At 43.1% G+C, this 18,626-nt stretch overlaps 1 long non-coding RNA gene and 1 pseudogene across 1 annotated transcript; one reads left to right on the plus strand and one right to left on the minus strand.

Moving 5' to 3' along the window:
• Positions 1 to 868: 868 nt before the first annotated feature.
• On the minus strand, positions 869 to 2,683 carry LOC120840166. The gene is made up of 2 exons (XR_005715480.3): positions 2,627 to 2,683; positions 869 to 990 (listed from the first exon to the last, which is right to left on the minus strand). It is a non-coding gene; the product is annotated as an uncharacterized LOC120840166 (long non-coding RNA).
• Positions 2,684 to 14,353: 11,670 nt separating this feature from the next.
• Positions 14,354 to 18,520, plus strand: LOC115331554 (annotated as a pseudogene).
• Positions 18,521 to 18,626: the final 106 nt, after the last annotated feature.

Consider the following 18,626-nt stretch of genomic DNA (forward strand, 5'->3'; position numbering starts at 1 on the left):
AAATTTCCCGTTGTCTTGCATAACGGTCACAGCATTAACTAGGTATTACGTGCATGACAGTAATGAGGCCCTATGGTTTTTTCCCGTAACTTGACCCGTAGAAGCATGGCAGAAAACCGTAACTCTCATGTACCGTGATCCACAGATACGGGAATTGTTCCGGCATCGAAAATTAGCTGGCGTGTTGTCCGTAACTTGCGACGGCAAAAAACCGTAACAGTTAATGACTGAGCTGCACGTGATGTGCAACGACTGAAATCGTTCCGGCATCGAAAATTAGCTGGCGTGTTGTCCGTAACTTGCAGCGGCAAAAAACCGTAATTCTCAATCACCGAGCTGTACGTGATGTGCGAAAACAGGAATCGTTCCTGCATACAAAATTAGCAGGTGTGTTGTCCACGCCTTGCAGCGTCGGCCACAGCCTGTTGAACTGCTAGCTGCAGTGACTTAACAAAATGGATGTCTAAGTGAACAATAAATATAGCATTTTACTGCTTATTTATTGTTCACTGAGAAATCGGTTTTGTTAAATCACTGCAGCTAACATTTTAACAGGCTCTGGCCATTGCTGCAATGTGCGGACAACACGCCAGCTAATTTTCAATGTCGGAACGATTCCCGTCGTCACTCATGATGTGCAGCTCAGTGATTGAGAGTTACAGCTTTCTGCCGCTGCAAGTTACAGACAACACGTAAACCAATTTTTGACGCGGGAACAATTCAATTTAAATATCTAATGCCCAGGGAATGTGACAAGGCTGCAGGTTCAAGTTCTTTCAGGAGTCAATGCCAGCTGCGCATCCCAGAGATTAACAGCTGCTTAAACACTGTGTTAGAAATTTCGAGGAAGTGCACACAAGATACAGTATTAAGTAAAACATGTTCATACCTTTATTCTTAAGAAATAATTAGTGGGCCATATCCAGCTTTCCTGTGAAAGGCTATCTCTAATTTTCTGAGCAATCAAGTCCATAGGAAGAATTACAGAACCTGGAAAATAAAACAAAAAATATGGAATGTGGTTAGGTTATAAACAGAATGTGATGACAGAATAAACCTCCCAATTTCCGCAAACTATGAGTTACATGTAAGGGCATTGAAGGAGCCTCAGCTGAACTCTGGCGAGCACTAAACAGTGAAACCAACTTGTGACTTGTGATATGAAACCATTTTAACAAGGGAAGTTAGGAAAATTCCTTAAGACAGAATTTCCGCATCCAATAAGTTACTTCAAGTTTGTTGTCACGAGTTAATTTCAGAAGTTACTGCCAGCTGTGCTTCCAGACATAATTAAACACCGTGTTAGTGGGGTTGTGCGAATATTCGGAATTTCGAACTGTAGTTTCAAATAATACACTGTGCAGCTAACAGCACAGAAGAACTGTGCTGTTAGTGTTTTTCGAAGTGTTGGTTGCGACGGGCTAGTCTCGTTGAGTGCGCGTCTTACCGAGCACCGTTGCACTGCGGAGAAGCAATACCTGCGGAAGCAAGCTCCGCGGGTGTTGCTTCTCCGCAGTGCAACGGTGCTCGGTAAGAACCGCACTCAACAGGATAACCCACCACGATAAACACTTGGGAAAGTAGAAATATCGCAATTGCGTGCTTGGAAGAAAAGCATACACTGAACGCGGGGTGGTGCACGTGTGCCGGCTGTATTTAAAGATAAATGGAAACTTTGTGAATGTGCACATCTACTTTGTAGTAAAAGTTTCAAAATTAAACAGACTGTTATGCAAGAGTATACTATGTTAGGCAGAGATGCCCTTACAACCTGTGTTCCTCATGCGCGATTCATTCTTTTAGAGCACAGCTCTTAGGCGCCCGTTTCCGGCTTGAGCGGCGTCGCCGTAATCGCGTTTTGCATTATGGGAAGTTTCCCATAATGACGTCAGGAAGGTTACCCTTGTGAGGGTTACGAGGGTTAGGGTCACGAGGGTTATCCTCACGAGGGTCACAAGCGTTACCCTCACAAGGGTTGCGAGAATTAGTTACCCTCAAAAGAGTTACCCTCCGAGGATCACGAGGGCTACTCTCACGAGGATCACCCTCACAAGGGTCATGAGGGTTACCCTCACGAGGGTCACCCCCCTGAAGTCCCGTGACCTGCCCCCACGAGGTCGCGCAACCTCAGGGGGTCACCTATCCCTCAGTACCCTTCCCTCCTCCTCCTCAAGAGCTGCGCTCTTATCCGGCATTACAGGGAGTCGTAAACAGCTTTCATTTTTTAACTCAAATTAACGAAAGATTATTTTTTAGAGCAAGATTTGTAAATTCACTCAATTGGGCATCTCTATAGGATTCATTTTATGTCAAACCCATTGTTTACTTGCCATTCCAAGACATCAGAACTTCTGAAGTCACAGTTCATAAATATAGATAGATTAAACTTAGCTTATAAACAAACAAGTGGAACAACGTTCACAGGTTTAGCTGGGTTTTCGTCTAAGGATTATGCAGTGATAGTAAAAAGCATGGAAAAACTATTTAATATTCAAATCGAAAATATACGGCCAATACCTCTATTCGCTTTTAACTCAAAATCATCTATTCGCACAAGACTACGTGTTAGTAAGAAATTTCAAGCAAGTGCACGTAAGATGCAGTATGAAGTGAAACATGTTCATACCTTTATTCTTGAAAAATAATTAGTGGGCCACGTCCAGCTTTCATTTGGAAGGCAATCTAACTTCCAGAGCAATCAAGTCCACATGGAGAACTACAGAACCTGGAAAACAAAAACAAAAAATGTGGAATGTGTTAGGTTATGAACAGAATGCGATGACACAATAAACCTCCCAATTTCAGCAAACTACGAGTTACATCTAAGCGCATTGCAGGAGCCTCATCTGAACTCTGGCGAGCACTACAGTGAAACCAACTTGTAACTTATGATCCGAAACCATTTCAACAAGGGAGGTTAAAAAAATTTCTTTGAAGACAGAATTTCCACATCCAATAAGTTACTTCAAGTTTGTTGTCACAAGTTAATTTCAGAAGTTACTGCCAACTGTGCATTCCAGAGATAATTAAACACCGTGTTAGTAAGAAATTTCAAGCAAGTGCACATAAGATGCAGTACAAAGTAAAACATGTTTATACCTCTATTCTTAAAATAATTAGTGGGCTTGCTTTCCAGCTTTCACATGGAAAGCAATCTCTAACTTCCTGAACAATCAAGTTCATAGGGAGAACTACAGAACCTGGAAAACAAAACAAAAAAATGTGCTATGTGATTAGGTTCTGAACAGAATGTGATGACAGAATGAACCTCCCATTTGCTGCAAACTATGAGTTACACATAAGCAGAGCTTGAAGTCTCCCTTAGGTTGAGGGGGGTCCCTAAAAGAAGGGAGGAGGGCGGGAGGGGGGGTTCTGACGAAATGTATTAGATGCACATAAAATAAGACCGACTGCTGACTCTGTCCCCACCGTACCTGCAACCTTGAAAATGCTAATCCCCAAATGTCACATTCCTGAAAACAAGCTATTTTATTGCAAGATATGATTTTGATTTCACTAATGCTGGGGCCGTGGAGGAGGGACCCAGACCATCCGTTAAAATGAGTGGGGGACCCCCTGAGACGACCCAGACTTTAAGTGCTGCTCATAAGTGCAGTGCAGAAACCTCAGCTTAATTCTGGCAGACGTTAGACAGTGAAACCAACTTGTGACTTATGCTACGAAACCATTTTAGCAACGGAAGTCTGAAAAATGCCTTCGAAGATAAAGTTGCCGCATTCACAGAGTTTCTTCAAGCCTGCTGTCGCAAGTTAATTTAGATGTTACTGCCAAGTGCACGTCCCAGAGATAAACAGGTGCTTGAAAACCATGTTAGTAAGAAATTTTGAGGAAGTGCACACAAGATGCAGTAGGAAGTAAAACACGTGCATACCTTCATTCTTGAAAATTAATTCATGGGTCATGTCCAGCTTTCATGTGGAAGGCAATCTTCATAACTTCCAGAGCAATCAAGTCCATATGAACAACTACAGAACCTGGAAAAAAAATGTGGAATGTGGTTAGGGTCTGAATAGAATGTGATGACAAACTAAACCTCCCGATATCTGCAAGCTATGAGCTCCACGTAAGTGCACTGCAAGTGCCAGTGTGATTTAAGAAAGTGCACCTCCCAGAGATAAACACCTGCAGGTGCTTGAACACCGTGTTAGTTAGAAATTTCGAGGAAGTGCACACAAGGTGCAGCAGGGAATAAAACACGTGCATACCTTTATTCTTGAGAATTAATTGGTGGGTCACGTCCAGCCTTCATGTGGAAGGCAATCATCATAACTTCCAGAGCAATCAAGTCCATATGAACAACTACAGAACCTGGAAAAAAAAATGCGGGATGTGGTTAGGTTTTGAATAGAATGCGATGACAAACTAAACCTCCCAATATCTGCAAACTATGAGTTACACGTAAGTGCACTGCAGGTGCAAGTGTGATTTAAGAAAGCTGTAAACCCCAAATGAAACTACTTGAAAGGGGCATGGACACAGAAATTAGGCAAGTTACGAGTATTTGTTACATGAAAACACCTATTGGACCTACACGAAACATTTCAGAGTATTTAAAATTCCAATAATTACAAAATTATTTTTTTTAATGTTCATCATTTTTATCTGGGGACCAGGATACCTTGACACAACTCCTACTGTGGCGACGGCAGCTCGTCGATAAACCACGTGACTCTGATTGAGACGTTAAACAATCTCTCTTTCATTGTTCTCTACCCGCGTTCGCCACGCCACGCCTGTCCGTTACTCAGGCTCTGTACCTCTTTCTTCTTCTTCCGTCTCCCTTAATAAGTGACGTTGAATTCGAAGGAGCAAGCTGTGCCAGATATTCCAACTTCCCAAAACTTGGGAGGGAAAAGTGGGACAAAGGAGCTTAGTTGAGGCAAGGGACGCCTGGGCGCCTTCTGATCCATGCCAGAAAGTGCATACAAGAGATCTACGAGTGGCACCGCCCCGCAACTTGGGACTGACTAGAGACACTAAAGGGACAAGGCAGATGTCGTCACCAAGGCCTGGCTCGTTGGGTAGGTGGACCCGATGGTCCCGCAACTAATTAGAATTTTTTGTGCGAAACTAATGCATTTTTTGATAAACAAATTCGGCAGCTTTATAGTAACATGTAATGGGCTTCAGTGACATCCTTAGATTTCATTTTTTCCATTCCTGAAAAATCTAGAACCATTTGAATGCTAAAATAATACCTACAGCTGTTGTTTTGTTTTACACATACACATAAACAATTGTTTATGTGTACGTGAAATTAATGCTTAATCTATTTTGAATGTTGTTATTGCCGCTACAAATTCTTGTTCCCCCCCCCAATGCATTCCATGAGAAAGCCCTTAAAGTAATGAACTTGAACTTGAGCTGAAGTAACTCCCATGAAACATAGCGTGGATTTTTATGGTACTCCAACCAAAACAGAGCCACAAGTGATCCTACTCGTCAATATAATTAGGATAAAAATGCATGGCGACTAAAATTGTAGACTGGCTTGTTGATACGCCACAAAGGAAACATAAAAAACAGGTACGGATAGAAGTGACTCGGCAAACAAAAGGATCTCTCAGTGGAGGTTGCTACCAGAAATTACAGATAAAACAAAACATAGAAGATAACTTAAATCATATGGCACCACCTACCCCCCATTTGATATCAGTTTGTGTATTGAACAGAGAAGAGGAGCAAAAAAAAAAGTTGGAAGAGGAGACACCTCCAGGTGCATTGTATGGTGGGAACAATATGCGATCCACTTTTGCATAGCCTATGCAGGTCAAGCAAAGCCCCATATCAAAGACAGCCCTCGGTGTCGTGTGAACATTCGGCAGTACAGTTACCAGGTGCGGTTGCATGACCGAGTTCAATAAGATCAGATAACAGCAGGCTATCAGGATAGAATCGCAAGGGTATGTGGAAGCTGGTGAAATTTTGGCTCGTGACAACCACAGCTGCTTCCTCATCCGGTCCATCCCTTTGTTAAAAAAGGATCTTGACCCCCTTCAACCAATAAACAAAAGCAAGCACCCTCAGCATTCAGGTAAGGTAGGTGGCACAGGGTGATTCCTTGTTGTGTAGTATGTACCATAGAAATCAACCAGAGATGCAAATGGTGAACTGTGAGCTTAGAAATAATGTGTCACTTGTCTTTTTTTCTGTTTTTTTTTGGGAGTCAAATTATTTACAATCTTTCTTATCTGTGCCACTTATATATAATTGAAAATGGAGGGAACCAGATTTGTGAACATATGAAGAAAAACTATTTTCCTTGTACCGAACGACACTCCAAGTACAACTCTTAGCTACCGTAGAATACCATGCATCCGCCCATTCCACATTAAACGCCGATATCCAAATTTCTAAGATCTCAGAAAATATGCACAGTACATTTATACGTAAAGTTGATGACCAGGCAAGCGCCCATTCCCCATTTTTTCGCGATTACCTCTAAATTTTGAGTGGGCGCTTGCCTGGTATTTTACAGTAATACAGTAGCCTGCAATTGAAATAAAGTGGTGTTGTATCCTGCATGCCAAAAGATGCACAAAGGCTTGCCCAGTGTGATGCAGATGGACGCTGCGGGAAGCTCTTTGAGTTGAACATTGGAGATGTGTGTTACATTCTAAAAGTAAACAATGAAGCCCCCCCCCCCCCCCCCCAGTTCAACTTCAAACCATATAATTATCTGAGCATGTTTCAAAGGCAAGAAAGCACAAGTGGCTAATTTTTCCATGCATTAACAGACAACATGTAATCATCAGTGGTGAAGTTTAAAAAAGAACTGCTTGTAGCAGCTTCTGCAGCAAAAACATGGCTTTTGTAGCACATATTTCATTTAATTTATTTCACACTGCAAACTTAAGGACATGACGTCCCGAAACCAAGACCACACGCAACGAAAACAGCACAACCAAGCACCGGGGTAGGATACCACTAGCAGACAATAGTTGCTTGAACGACGGCAAGTTAAAGCATTCAAATAACGAACCTGCAGCAAAAAGATGTCCGAGCGTTCCTTCATGGCTGTGGTAGCGTGCCTCGAATGACTGGCGTGGGATAGCGGCTTCTGTAGAGGCATCGTAGCTGAAGACCAGTGCTGGCAGGCTCCTAATGCTCCCAACTTAAAATCCACCAAGATGGGTCACAGGAACCACTGTTTTCCCGTAGTTGGCTCGAGAACAATCAATTTCGTGGCGTCCTGTGGTTCGTGCAGCATATGGGCCCCGTCATTGCTGGCGATGCTCAGATGTATAATCTGCAGCAAAAAGATGTGTGAGCGCTTCATCACAACTGTGGTAGCGTTTCCCCATTAGAGCTTTTGGAGCAGGCGATTCCGGTTTATCACATTGTAAAAAGCGATGAAAGTACTATAGAAATTCCCGCAGTTCCTCAAAGTGTCATAAAAACTATTATAACTGCAATTATGATACACAATTATTCACAGCAAAAAGATTGCTGTTGGAAAAGGGAATAGAAAGCAAAAACACAGAACTTTGGCAATGACCTCATTGCCTTTAAAGCTTGATGCAATAACTAAATCAGTCCCATCTTCGACAACTGCAAAGCAACGAAACTATTTAAACATAGCGAATAAACCACACGTCACAACAAGCCTTTTTCCCTAAAATGAAAATAATGGGAGGAAGATTCATACGAGTGTTCCTCAAGTAATCGGTGCCACCGAAACAACGATTGACACCGCTCTTCCTCCCACGCAAGGCATCAATAATTGTTCCAGCCAAGGAGAAGCTACTACAAAAGGGAAACTAAGGGTTGGACACTCTTCTCGGAAAGTGGCCACTTTTTGCTTGAGCATGTTTTTTAATAGTCGCTTTTACGTGGGCAAATATAAGCGAGTAACTTAGGGTTCCTCAATTTCATGAAAGAAAAGAATTGTTTTCGTCTATGGAAGCTCACCGTGGGACGGAAGTGGTTTGTGTACCTCAGTCCTATTTATTATCGAATGGTAATCATCATAGCTGCTGAAAGTATTTAATGAATCATAGCGGCCGAAGCAGGTGGCATGTCGTCATCTGCTTCCAGCCAGCATCTAATTAAGAGCCTCAAGTAAAAGTGTGTTCAACTGCTAGATCAAGGCATGTGTTCATGGGTGCCATTAAATTGCAAAGTTTTGCTGTTGGCTACGGGTATACGGGCAGTTTTTCAGAGTAAATCCGGTTAAAACAGATGCTTGAAGATTTTACGCGAAGAATAAAATAACACTTTTCTATAGACACCATTTTTGTTCCAATAGTTTAAGCATTTTTTACACGCAGAAAACTGTATAATCCACCATCTTTAACGCTGCCATTAAATTGCAAACACAGACCATGGTTTAAGTTGAATGCACTCTTACTTGAGGCTCTCTAGCATCTTATGACGTCAGTGGTGCCGTCCCGTGGAACCACCGACGTCATGCACGCACGACCGTCGTTCGCGCGGTAGGCCTACCTCACTGATCTCTAATATAGGGGCCTGGAAGGCGCTTAGCCTAGCTCGGAGTCGGGCACGAGCGAAGCCATCGGAAGTTCGATGCTTGTCCCAGAAGTCGAGTGTTTGCTGGGTTTTATAATGGATTTAGTTAATGTTTTGGTTCATGCTTTCTTGCATTTTTACGTGGGTTTTAATAATCTCTTTAAGGAATCAATCTTGAGAATGAGGCACTTGAACTTGGGGAGTGTACACTTAATCAACTAGAATCTCAAAATTTTTAAACATGAAATGGCTTCAAAGAAGACATCTCGGGCCTGCATGAACTGTTATTGCGCGACAAGCAGGCTCTATTGTTATAACAAAAACAAATCAAGCGCCTTGGACACTGTTTCGACCACCGCTCGTAAGAGTGGGAAAGCCTGTCAAGCGCTCGCTTCCGTGACAACCTGCTTACTTTCAGTGGCTTTATACCTGTTCGCTCAATGCGCCATCCAGCAATCTAGTGGAGATTATTGGCCCACCTCAAAACAAACTGGCATAGACAAGAACTTTTTTTTTACACATAAACTCACTGATCTCTATGACAATTGTTCAATCGCGCATCCCCGCTCCGCGAGTGCGGCCACCAGACGGCAATGTTGCACGTCGAAAATGCAGTAGCCTACAACTGAAATAAAGCAGTGTTGTATCCTGCATGCCAAGAGATGCACAAAGGCTTGCCTAGTGTGATGCAGATGGACGCTGCAGGAAGCTCGTTGAAGTTGAACATTGGAGATGCGTGTTACATTCTAAAAGTAAACAATGAAGCCCCCGCACCCCCCAGTTCAACTTCAAACCATATAACTATCTGAGCATGTCTCAAAGGCAAGAAAGCACAAGTGGCTAATGTTTCCATGCATTAACAGACAAAATGGAATCATCAGTGGTGAAGCTTACAAAAGAACTGCTTGTAACAGCTTCTGCAGCAAAAACATGGCTTTTGTAGCACATATTTCATTTAATTTATTTCACACTGCAAACTTAAGGACATGACGTCCCGAAACCAAGACCACACGCAACGAAAACAGCACAACCAAGCACCGGGGCAGGATACCACTAGCAGACAATAGTTGCTTGAACGACGGCAAGTTAAAGTATTCGAATAACGAACCTGCAGCAAAAAGATGTCCGAGCGTTCCTTCATGGCTGTGGTAGCGTGCCTCGAATGACTGGCGTGGGATAGCGGCTTCTGAAGAGGCATCGTAGCTGAAGACCAGTGCTGGCAGGCTCCTAATGCTCCCAACTTGAAATCCACCAAGATGGGTCCCAGGAACACTGTTTTCGCGTGGTTGGCTCGAGAACAATCAATTTCGTGGCGTCCTGTGGTTCGTCCAACATATGGGCCCCGTCATTGCTGGCGATGCTCAGAAGTATAATCTACAGCAAAAAGATGCGTGAGTGCTTCATCACGGCTGTGATAGCATGTCCCCCACATTTGAGCTTTTGGAGAAGGCGATTACAGTTTATCACATTGTAAAAAGAGTTGCAAGTACTATAGAAATTCCCACAGTTCCTCACAGTATCATAAAAACTATTATAACTGCAATTATGACAAACAATTATTCACAGCAAAAAGATTGCTGTTGGAAACGGGAATAGAAAGCAAAAACAGAACTTTGGCAAGGACATCATTGCCTTTAAAGCTTGATGCAATAACTAAATCAGTCCCATCTTCGACAACTGCAAAGCAACAAAACTATTTAAACATAGCGAATAAACCACACGTGAGAACAAGCATTTTTCCCTAAAATGAAAATAATGGGAGGAAGATTCATACGAGTGTTTCTCAAGTAATCGGTGCCACCGAAACAATGCTTGACACCACTCTTCCTCCCACGCAAGGTATCAATAATCGTTCCAGCCAAGGAGAAGCTACTACAAAAGGGAAACTAAGGGTCGGACACTCTTCTCGGAAAGTGGCCACTTTTTGCTTGAGCATATATTTTAATAGTCGCTTTTACGTAGGCAAATATAAGCGAGTAACATGTGTGAATTTTTATGGAAGCGCAGTGTCGGAAGAGAAAGGCACAACTCGTCGAAAGCAACTTTCGACGGTCTTGCGGCATGATCAAAGCTTCCTTGGCATGCCGAAGCGCTGAGTCTCTGTGTCTTCGCACGCTAGGATACCGATCAAAAATTGGTGACGCGAAAATGTTTTGAAGGTGTGTCATGCACAGATGTCTTTGCATCTTATATCGGCTAAAGAGTTCTGGTGCATCCAGATGTTCAGGCGAGTTGCTATCAATAAAGGGGGGAAAGCAATCTGTACAGTAGCTGTTATGCACTATTAACCATGGCTGTGTTCCAAATCTACTCTAATAGATCACATAGCAGCACAAATAGAGCAACGCTGTAGAGCAAGGAGGGTTTTCGAAGGCAAAAGTACAAGACGGCGAGAATGAAGATCTTTGAAGGGCGGTCCATATGGTCGTGTGCAGTCTGTTGACCAATCACAATTAGGCGAGCCGTGCTCAAACGTCAAGTGAAATTAAGTGGGTTGATAATGAGACACCGCTGATCACTGATGAGGAGCTGTTGTGTGCGGGATTCTCTGAACCGTCTAACAAAAAAAGAAAGAAGTACTTTCCCCCCCTCTTCCGTCGCCACTTAGTTACAAATACAGTCGTCAGAGTAAAGTAAACCGCTGCTCCAGAGGCACATACGGCTACAGCCACATTGCACTCGCAAAACACATTCACACGGTGTCGATTCTTGACCGGCATCCAAGCGTGCGAAGGCATAGAGACGCAGCGCTTCGGGTGCCAAGGAAGCTTTGAACATGCCGCGAGACCGGCGAAACTTGCTTTCGACGAGTTGTGCCTTCTTCCTGCTGCACTGCGCTTCTGTAAAAATTGTCATGTGTTTTCATCGGCAAGTCTCACGTCGAGTTTTAAAGAACTTCTTCGGTGAATGACGACGTACGAGTAGAAACCGTGTCTTCAGCACGCTGCCGCCAGCCTCCGCAACGCTCCAAAAGCGCGCTTTCTCAACATGCAAGATTGCCGTCCGGTGGCCGCACTCGGGCTGCAGCGATCAAGCGGGGGTCGCGATCCAGCAATTGTCCTAAACGTCAGTGTATAAACTAGAGAAAACACGACATGCTCTTAAATTCAGTACGCGACAGCGCTCATTGTGATTATTCAACGAGCGCGCTTCAGTCTTTCATGTTAAAATATAATTTCTGCGGTTCTTACCGCGCCCGAAAGCGAAAGGGTGACGGCGCCCGAAAGCAAAAAAGGTACGAACAGAAGGAGTTCGGGAGAGCCCACTCAGCCCAGAGCAAACCAAACACTCATGGCGATGAGCCCTGCGCCTGCACACGTCCATCGAGTCGAGTCTGATGCGTGGATAGGTTTCCCTCGCGCAACTGAGTCGGGAAGCTAAAGCAAATAATATGGCGCGTTTTCTGACTCAGCCCGCGCTATTGCTTTAAGTTACGCGTCTTTGATTCCTTCTGCACTTCGGTTATCTCGCAAGGCGCATGCGAAAATGAGCTAGCTTACCTTCTTAGTCTGGTTGAATGGTGAAAGATGATCGCCGCGACGACGAAGAGTGCTGCCGCCCTCCCGGCCCGTGGTGGTTCACGCGCGAGCGAGCGTATGGACCGGGAAGTAAACATCACGTGATGGACGGCGCTCCTCGCTCGGTCGTCGTCGTCCGCGAGCTGAGTGCGCCGGCCTTTGGGTGGGTCTCCCTCCGCCGTTCGAAAGAGATTTTAGCATTGGCACGAATGGCACGTAACATGAGACATCTGCCAACAAGAAAACTATCTCTTATGCAAACGTGGCGTGTGTTATGTGTTTTTACTTGAAAGAAAAGGGAACACAGACCTGAACTAAGAAATATGTGAAGCCGTACATTTACGGACTCGTGCTGCTCGTGCCGTCATTAAAGTGAACTAGTGAACTAGAGGAGGGTAGTTCACTTTACCGTCATGTCGCCTCTACGGCGTTTTGTCCGTGCGCGCCTCTCACGGCGCTTTCCAGTTTTGAAAAAGGCTGTTAACTTACGGTTTTTTTTTACAGTGTAGGACAGTGACCTAGACTGCTTCAATTTTCCGACGCGCAGCGAAAGAATGAAATGACCGTCACCGCAGCATCGTTTCTATATCTTATCCTCTTCATTTCAAAGAGGAATTGAGCGAAGTCATTCTCACCGATTCCTCATAGTCGAAAAAGAGGAAATAAAGAAAACGAAAGTGTCTTTACGAGGTTTTGCTTTTCACTGATTTCAGTTTAACCATGTGTACTATGTTGTGTCATTTTATTTCTATTGTTCGTTTTTTTACTAATTATACAAGCGCGAGTGGTTAAAACTTCTGTAATACCCTCATTGGGGGGGCCTTGAAGCTCAATTGAAATAAATATATAAAAACATAAATTTCTAAGAACGTCTTGTTCTTAGTTGTAATTTTCAAAGTACGTGATTATTGGCCGTGACTTGTTAGTAGACATTTTCTGAAGACGGTGAATCCTTTCCATGGCTGCAACTTCGAACCTCAATGTTGTTTCCGGAGTCGTTGAGCTACTTTTTCCATTATATATTACTCCGACTTTCTCAGATTCTACTAATCTGTTGGTTTCTAAATTACTTCGTCTACTCCTGTTTCTCAGATCAGAAACTTTCGTTTCAAGCTTTACCGTGGTCAATTCTCAACGCGCTAATTCCCATCGTGCGTCGATAATTGTTGCGGTGAAAATATCAATTTTAGATATAGATGCTTCAGTAGCACCCAGTCTTTTATTAAGGCATTTGTTAGTTTCAGATAATTGTGATATGCAAGCAGTCACATGTTTCTAGAATTCAAATATATCCTACCATGTGGTCGGATATGAATTCTTTTTGACATCCCAGCCCCTTATCAGTACACGTGAATCCCAACGGCAACGGCTGTAGCAACAATTGTTTGAGCGAAAAAAATAATCATCAGAAGTCTCGCATACCAGCATGTAAGCAAAGAGAGGTATCTGAAACATGTCTTCTTCACTGTCGCCTTGCTTCCTGACGGGTGATCCGCGTATTTATTATATTCTAACCCTGAAGGTTGATGTGAATGTGCCACCAGGATTGCTGATTGGTCGATGAAACACTTGGTTAGAGTTCTCGTCACTGGACACTTTTGAATGACAGGCAGTTTGTTTACTGCGTGTTTTTGAAGGATGTTCGTTCAGCTTCGCAACCCTGCGCGTTCTTTTCAGCCGATAAGCTTTTGTCGGACAGCAGCAGCAGCAGCCAAAAGTACATGTAAGAAAAAAGTGATATCTAAAAAATGTCTCCCCCGCTGTCGGTTTGACCGCTCACTGGTAGATGTGGGTTCATGCCGGAATACGGTATATTTTATTCCACTCCATGAAGAATATGACATTGTGTGTGTTTTCGCTGACATAAACTACAAAACGGATTAAATTGCATTTGTTATATTTAGTGCATTTCTTCATTATCAGTGACACTGTTTTTCTTTTCTTCAAATAGAATATCTAGAGCAGAAGTTGGAAATGTAGAAACACATTTACAATCCGGAATGAGTGAGTCAGCATGCTTGCCGGGTATTATATGAGAACAAATTGATGTTTCTCGCGGGGCAGATTCCCCAGCTTTCAAGATATATCTCTTAATCAATCTAGGTCGCTGAACACAACGCAATACAGATGATGAATATTCGACATGGTTTCGCACGTGAAAACCTTGTTTTTCCAGCGAAGGGGCCGACACACTTCCAGGTAGGCGTATCTTTATCGTCAGCAAGATAAAGTGACGCCATCCGTAATCTCAATACTTAGAACGTATCAGATAAGAGATAGTAAAATGTGTTGTAGTCGACGCCGTGGTACAAAGTTTCCAAAACCACTTTGCATCCCAGAAAGCTTGTCGCATATCTTTCTGGCAACTTGTGGGAGAAGTAAACTGGAGCGTCCTAAGCGGCGAAAGTGAACTTACAAGTTAGACTAGATTTTGGGCGAACTACCGTGATGGCGAATATTTATCCAGACGCTTACGTACAAGGCAATGACTGGATGAAAAAGGAGAACCTCGCCGCATTGACGAAGACTATCTTTCAAAAACCTACTGCCCAGTGTGAACAGATCCTTGACGTTGGTTGCGGGACGGGGGACTTCACAAGGGATGTGCTACTGCCCAGTCATCATTCGTGCAGCAAGATTGTAGCTGTTGACGTATCATTAGCCATGGTAGACTACGCGAGAAGAAATCACGGACATTCGCGAATCAGCTACGAGGTCCTCGACGTAACCACGACGGACCTTTCCCTATTTCTGGACAAGCACGGAAAGTTTGACCGGATTTACTCCTTCTTCTGTTTGCACTAGATCAGAGACCAGGAGGCGGCTTTCAAACATATTGGTAGGCTTTTGAAACAGGATGGCGAATGTCTGCTTTTGTTCTCCGCTCCATTTTTCTTGTACCGGGTATGGCTCGAGATGGCCGGAATGGAACGCTGGAAGGGCTTCCTTTGTGTGAGTATGAAATTATGTTTGAAAAAATATCAAAATCGCTAACTATACATTGTCTACGGAAAATGCGCATGCAGCTCCCTTTTGGATTGTGTGCACACCTTCTTTCAAACGTGACTAGTTGGCGCTTTGTATGTTTTTATTTCATTGTGAACCATCTTAAATCAAAGTATAAATGTTTAATGATATGCCCGTGAATGCAAATTGAGTTGAACATGTCTCTTTTTTGTTTTTCGGAACAGGACCCCAAAGACTTCTTTGCCGATATCTGGCATCGCGATCCGTTGCCAAGTCTGAGCGACCTCGAGAATTCTTTGCGGAACATGATTATCAATTCAGGAATGACAACCCTCGCCTGCGAGGTTTGCCCAAGTGAAGCTTACTTCGGCAGCGAAGCAGAAGTTCTCGGCAAGTTATATCTCGTTCTAATTGGAAAGCTTACAAAATGTACAGAGAGGACATTTATTGCTGTGCAGAGTTACGCCACTTCGGTATTTTAGATCATTAACTGTGTATCACTAGAAAACATGCCGATGTCCAGTACGCCAGATCTCAAGTGAAGTACGGCTCCATCGTAAACGAAAGCGTTTTTTTCGACCAACGTGAATATTTGTGGCAATCACAAGTAGAAAAGCCTCTAAATTCTCGTAATTCCATATCCCTGCAATTCGAGAGTCTCAAGCGGTGAAACATAGCCTTGTTTTTAAAGATACTATTGCGTGCGTTTGAGCGTTCCGAAATTTCCCTAACATCGTAATTAAAAAAAAAAAAAAAACGTCATTTTTTTTATTTTATTCGATGCTGAAAGCTCACACAAATTTGAGTTTTGTAGTTAGGCAATTTTGTGATTTCTCACTATAGGAGAAGTGTATGTGATTTGATATAACTACAAAATTAATGTGACCTGCATATGGAGTAACATTTTTTACAGAGCTCAAGCGCTGATCGATCGGTTGCGTGCGATTCTTCGATGCGTCCGTTTCATTAAAAAAGTTATGTAGCACATTGAGGCTAAGAGAATTCCCCTTCGTCGCTTGGTACTTCGTTTTGCGTTTTCTAGTCGTTTTCTGTTAAGACGGCAATTTACAGTTGTGGCGAAACGGTCTTGATGGACGCTTGGATCGCCGCGCTTGTCCTTCGTTGCTTGAGAAAGCCTTTTGTGTAGTGCATTTTCCAGTCGATCTTCCTTTCACTAGGCGTGAATGGTGATATTCACAGCCGATAACAACCTTATCTATACAATTGCCTTTGTCTAATACTCTTCACTGCTCAGATGTCTGACACGGGTCTATTAGGGGTCTGGAATTCTCGGAACAAGTCTCTGGCAGAGGCAGTAACACCTGCGTCTGAGCGACTCAACTGGGGACTGCTCCTTGCATGATTATAAGTCGGGAATATACTGAAATTATTTCGAGAAGTTCGCGATATATTTATGCTCTGTCATGCTTAGGGTTTAACGTTTCAAAAAGACTGCGGGATCAAAATTAACCATTGGGTTAGTTGGATATACATTGTTAAAATAAAAAAAGCCTAAATGCCGAGGAAAAGAAGAGAGGACAGGACAGGGCGCTCTGCCACTCTTCCTTTCCTTGGTGTTTGCGCTTTTTATTTTTAACAAGACTACGGGATGTCGCGTCCCCTAAAGACGGGAGTGCAGTGTGTCACCCGGAAGGTCGGAGGAGAATTGTGTTGACCTCAGCTTGCAACAAATTTTGCAGAAAAATTAGTTAGGCGGCTTTGATATTACCGCGCGCCATGCAAAGAAGCGTTTAAGCTCATATTGGCCGTGGTAGTACAAAGTGTTTCTCCAAACGCAAGTCATAGCATTCCTGGGAAAAGTACGCTTCTCAGTGAAAAGGTAGACGCCGCATTGGCGTCTGCCGAATGACCTATTCTGAAATATGAATAATATTCGGTATAAATAGGTGATTAACTAATTTCAGGTAATTAACATTATAATTACAATATTTTCATAAATCTTGTTAATAACAAACTCTCTAGGTGTCAGCAAAAATAACACTAACTCACAGTTGTTTGTTTTAAATATTTCATATCGTTGTAGTACATGGAGTTTTTGACATCTCTGACAGTGGAAACAATTAAAAATATGCCGATGATTGTGCATGTCAGATACTCAGTTTACTGAAGAACATCGAATAATGCCGGAATACAGTTAACCAGAGTGCATTCATTTTGTTCTGTGGAATACTGCTGGACTTCGAAATAGGGAATGAGATGTATTTCACACGAGGATACTGTTTCCTTTTTTTTGTGGCTCCTCGTCTCTTCTGCAATAATATACAATAGACATGTGCAAGGAATCCCTAATTTTTTACAGCGCACCCAATATGACTTAGGTAAGTTTCATATTGGTAAATATGGTATATGGTGATCGTCTGATAAAGCTTATTGTGACACTTTACAATATCATCGCCTGCGTATTTAACTTGTATTAAAGCGAGTTTGAGGAGCAAAGAAACCCTGGCAAAGGAGTGCAGTAGTTATAAATAAAGGAGTGAATATAAGAACCAAAATTGGGATGAATGCTCCCTTCTCGGGTAAGGGTGTAGTATGCTTCACCGCTTCGGGTGCACAACTTAAATAGTTAGATTTATTATTATTACAATGGCTGCGATGTGGAAACAAGTTGATCGCAATGCTTCCGATGACTTCTGATGGTAACAAAATGTAGAGTTTAAATATGGAAAGGAAAAAAACACGCAGCCGAGACGGTCTCAAATTGTTCCAACTCAAAGGAGGGTAATGGGCAGAAAAAAAGTCGTCACTATCAAACACAACCATATAGAGTGCGGTTTGAATGATGAAAGCAAGAACAAATATTTTTGCTGTATTAATAACGACCAAGTGTTTTACCACCGCGGTTTACTTTTCATGCAGCGTTGGTTGTTCCTGTCGTTACGGTGAAGGTGCGCACAACAGAGAAGGAGACGTCGATCATGAGAAGCGAACTGTCGTCAAGGCTGATGGAGAACTTCAAGAATACGCCCACGGGTTGTAGCGTCTCCGTTAATCTCTTTCGTTTTCACACTCAGAAGGTAAACCGAGAGGCACATGCAGACATCTAAAGCAACGTGAAGTATTATAAAGTACCTTTGGACACTTTAGAGGTCAATGTCAGAACAGGCGCTGTCACTGAGCGGCCCGTAAGGCTCAGCCCAACCAGTTAGCTATCTTCGCATGTAGAGCACGTTCTATAGCAAAGCCGAGAGCATGGCCATGGCCGTTAGCCTTTAGGCGCTACATGGCGTCTCTACTCACACGTATCTTTAGAACACACTTTATTTCATGATGATTCCAATTGTAATATATGAAGTGTTGCCAAACCAGCAGAGGCACGCACTGATGACGCATGGCGTGTCGGATGCATCCATGCTATAGAAGCCTCGCAACGTTTAACGCGGCAATGATTGTGTCCAGCATGGAAAGGAAAAAAAAAAACAGGACAGTTCTCGACCAGGGTTCAAGATTGCAAGTCAAGTCCAAGTAATCTTCATTTCTTCCGACGGGCTTGTTTAACATCGTATGTGGACGTCACTGCGTGTGTACGAACAAAATAAAACATGATTAAAACTTAAAAGACACTTTTCCCATCCTCTGAGAGGGTTGCATGAACTTATTGAAACATTTTGTAGGGAAATCGACGATATT

This window comes from Ixodes scapularis, unplaced genomic scaffold (genome assembly GCF_016920785.2).
Source record: "Ixodes scapularis isolate PalLabHiFi unplaced genomic scaffold, ASM1692078v2 PGA_scaffold39__5_contigs__length_11793443, whole genome shotgun sequence".
In the NCBI taxonomy this organism is placed as follows: Eukaryota; Metazoa; Arthropoda; class Arachnida; order Ixodida; family Ixodidae; genus Ixodes; species Ixodes scapularis.